This window comes from Myotis lucifugus, unplaced genomic scaffold (assembly GCF_000147115.1).
Source record: "Myotis lucifugus unplaced genomic scaffold, Myoluc2.0 scaffold_76, whole genome shotgun sequence".
NCBI lineage: Eukaryota > Metazoa > Chordata > Mammalia > Chiroptera > Vespertilionidae > Myotis > Myotis lucifugus.
The window spans coordinates 4755616-4759842 of record NW_005871124.1 but is presented as its reverse complement, the minus strand read 5'-3'; the positions used below and the strand labels follow the sequence as shown (position 1 = coordinate 4759842).

The 4227-nt window shown below is 43.0% G+C and overlaps 1 pseudogene; it reads left to right on the top strand.

Annotated features, from left to right (window-relative positions):
* Positions 1–218: 218 nt before the first annotated feature.
* LOC102431473 lies at positions 219–1247 on the top strand (annotated as a pseudogene).
* Positions 1248–4227: the final 2980 nt, after the last annotated feature.

Below are 4227 nucleotides of genomic sequence, written 5' to 3'. Positions count from 1 at the left end.
AAATTTCATGCACTGGGCCTCTAGTTGGTATATAAGATGTTAACATTAGTGGAAGCTGGGTGAAGAGCATGAGGCTTCTTTTTTATTATTTTTGCAATATTTCTCTATATCTAAAATTATTTCTCTATATCTAAATTTAAAATAAAAAGTTACAAATGCCTCTTTAAAAGAGTTCAGTTCCTTCCACCAGGCCCCCGGCTTGGGGTGCCATCCTTCCCATGGCAGGACACCTGGCTTCCAACTTTGCCTTCTCGCCCTCACCAGGTGGTGGAGGCGATGGGCAAGGAGGGTGGGAGCCGGGTTGGGTTGACCCTCCGACCTGGCTGGTCTTCCAGGGCCCTCCTGCGGGTCTGCCATCCGGCTGGGGCTTGCACCCAGGGCTTCCCCTATACCCCCCGTCATATGAGTTCTGGGGGGGTGGCCTACTGTGGACCTGGAGTGGGGCTGGCACCCCAAGGCAGCCTGGAGGCCCCCCAGCTTGAGGATGAGGCAGGAGCCCGGGTGGAGAGCAACTCTGAGGGGGCCTCCCCCAAGCCCTGTGCTGCCCTGCCTGGGGCCCTGAAGCTGGACAGGAGGAGCTGGAGCCCAACCCTGAGGAGGAGAGCATGAGAGCTCTGCAGAAGGACATGGAGCAATTCGCCAAGCTCCTGAAGCAGAAGAGGATCACTCTGGGGTACACCAGGCCGATGTGGGGCTTACCCTGGGCATTCTCTTTGGCAAGGTGTTCAGCTAAACGACCTTTTGTGCTTTGAGGCTCTGCAGCTCAGTTTGAAGAACATGTGAAGCTGCGGCCCCTGCTGCAGAAGTGGGTGGAGGGAGCTGACAACAACGAGAACCTGCAGGAGATATGCAAACCAGAGACCCTGGTGCAGGCTCAAAAGAGAAAGTGGACAAGTATCAAGAACCGAGCGAAGGGCAACCTGGAGAACATGTTCCTGCAGCAGATCAGCCACATCGCCCAGCAGCTCGGGCTGGCGAAGGACGTGGTCTGAGTGTGGTTCTGCAACTGTCGCCAGAAGGGCAAACGATTGAGCAGTGACTATTCTCAACGAGAGGATTTTGAGGCTCCCAGGCCTCCTTTCTCAGGGGGACCAATATCCTTTCCTGTGGCCCCAGGGCCCCACTTTGGCCCAGGCTATGCGGGCCCTCACTTCACTACGCTGTACTCCTCGGTGCAATTCTCTGAGGGTGAGGCCTTTCCCGCTGTGCCCGCCACCACTCTGGGCTCTCCCATGCATTCAAACTGAGCTGCCTGCCTTCCCAGGACGGGGAGCAAGGGAAAGAACCCGAGATTGTCCCAGGGCTTTGGGATTAAGTTCTTTTCATTACAGAATTAGGAGCACAAACGGTGTGGGGGCAGGAGTTTGGGGAGCTGGTTGGCAGGAAGGTGAAGTTCAGTGATGCTCTTGATTTTAATCCCTTATCACTGATTTTAATAAAGAAACCCGGGACACAGTAAAAAATAAAAAAAAAGAGTTCAGATGTGGTAGAGATACAAGCAAAAATAAAATAAAATAAATGACCACAGATTTTGTCTTTGGGGTCAGGGAACAAAGTGAGCTAGAAAGAACAGCTTCTGGAATTCCTGACTGGCTGCCTTCCACACCTGAGGTTACTTTAAGTCAAAGCTACTGAAACAGCAAAGATAAATAAACACTGCACCAGGTAAATGCCCTTGAACAGGTTGATGCAGTTTGGGACAGGCACAGTTTCTCCTGCCCCGGGCCAGAGCTGATCAGCTAAATTATTCATAGAATATATTTTAGCTAGAGGCCTGGTACACCAATTTGTGGACGGGTGGGTCCCTTGACTTGGCCAGCCATCAGGGCAACCGGGGCCAGCCTGGGGGAGGGGCCACAGGTGGTTGGCTGTGGGAGCGCACTGACCACCAGGGGTCAACTCCTGTGTTGAGCGTCTGCCCCCTGGTGGTCAGTGCACATCATAGCGACTGGTTGTTTGGTTGTTCGGTCGCTTAGGCTTTTATATATATAGATAAGCTACACTAGCAGGATAAAAACACAAATTCTTCGTGTTAATTGAATAAAGCTCGATTAGTGGTTCTTCCAAAGGATCTCAGAGTCTGTGGAAAACTAATGCAAAAAACCAGCAACAAGCACCCATGTGTAGTTTAGCTAAATTGGTGAGAATTAAGTGAACTGTAAACTGTGTGTGTGAGATGATAGAAGGGAAGCACAAAGAAAAAGGAAGTAAGTCATGTATTTCTTAATTAAAATAAATATTTAGGTGAAGAGAAAATATTATACATTTATAAAGTGTCTACTGTGTACATGGCACCAAATAATTGTTTAATTTACCAACCAAAAAGCAGGCAGAGTGCACAAGGTATTATCTGGTTTTCACAAGAGAGAAACAGTCTCAAGAGGTAAACAGCTTTACCAAGCTCACAAAATAAATGGTCAGTCTGGGACTCAAGTGCTGGCCTTCCAATTTTCAGCTTCTTTTGAGAATTCCATTTTTAAACTAAAAATAACTTTCCAAAAATAAATAAATAAAAATTACTTTTCATCTGTATCTCTAGATGAAGACTGCATGAGCATATCAGAGATCTAGATTCATATAAAATTTGAAAATATGTTTTAAATGTTGTACACTGGACATAATCCATAATATGTTTCAAAAGACATATTTTCCCCTTAAATGTTTAAATGCATGTCCTTAAGGATAAATTAAATCTATATGCTCCTGATCAATTTGCATTTATAGTAATTCATTAAAATTCTGCCCTGAAAGTTATTGAATGTTTGAACACATTTTGAGTCTTTTCTCAAGTATCTGTAAAAAGTTCAATTGATGCTTTTAAAATAGATATAAAGTGTTTTGCCTAAGTACAGACTTGGTCCATTTATTTTCAGGAGGGTGATCCTTGGGCAAGGACAGCAGATTTAGACTTCATCCTGTTTCCCAACCTTCTAAATCTTAAAGTGGAAGGAAAAATGCCCCCAACAGGAGTTGGGAAATCATTTGCCCTTTGAATGCTCAAATTTCACTTGAAGAGGAGTTAACATATTACACATCTCTAGCATGTCTAAATGTACAAAACCCAGGTATGTTCCATCCATCCATTCATTTGTCCATCCAGGTATTCAACCATTCAAATAACATTTATTTGAGTCCTGCCATGGACCAGGAATTGTAGAAGATTGAGAAAAAAAAAAGAGTAACATACTTTTCCTGTCGCATTTTATAGAGAATATTACATTATCTTAAGAACAACCTTACAATTTAGGTAGATAATTCTATTCATACTTCATAGAAATAGATAAAGGAGACTCAGAAAGGTTCAGCAATTTGTCATGATTCCTAACTCATGGTAGATGCTCTGCTGATGTTTGTTGAATTGAAATGAGATGGGGTGTTTCCTTTGGATCTGCTCTGGTTAGGATGTCAGAGTATAAGAAAAGTGTAGTAGTAAGAACATGGGCTTTGATGCCAGACTAGGTCTGGGTTTCAATCCCACCTCCATTACTCAGTAACAGTGTATATCAGCCAGAGTCCCAGCCAGAAACACATGGCACATTCAAATTAGGATAATTTCAGGAAGGCTTAAAAAAAGGGAAGTTCCTAGCATTACAGGCCTACCTCAAAAAAAAGAAAAAAGAAAAAATGGTAATAAATTATCTAACTCTACTACAAAGAACTAGAAAGAGAGCAACAAGAAAAGTCCAGAGTGAGCAGAAGGAAGGAGATAATAAAGATCAGAGCAGAAATAAATGACATAGAGAAAAAACAAAAACAAAAAACCAACAACACACACACACAACAAAACAAACAAACAAAAAAAGATCAATGAAGCCAAGAGCTGGTTCTTGGAAAGGATAAAAAAGATTGATGAACCTCTAGCCAGGTTCACCAAGAAACAAAGAGAGAGGACCCAAATAAACAAAATCAGAAATGAAAGAGGTGAAATAACAACAGACCCTACAGAAATACAAACAATTATGAAAAAATACTATGGACAACTCTATTCCAACAAACTTAACAACCTAGAGGAAATGGACATGTTCTTAGAAAAATACAACCTTCCAAAATTCAATCAAGAAGAATAAAAAAATCTCAACAGACCAATAACTAAGGAGGAAATTGGAGCAGTCATCAAAAAACTTCCTGCAAACAAAAGCTCTGGGCCAGATGGCTTATTAGGGGAGTTTTACCAAACATTCCAAGAACTAAAACCTATCCTTCTCAGACTATTCCAAAAAATTCAAG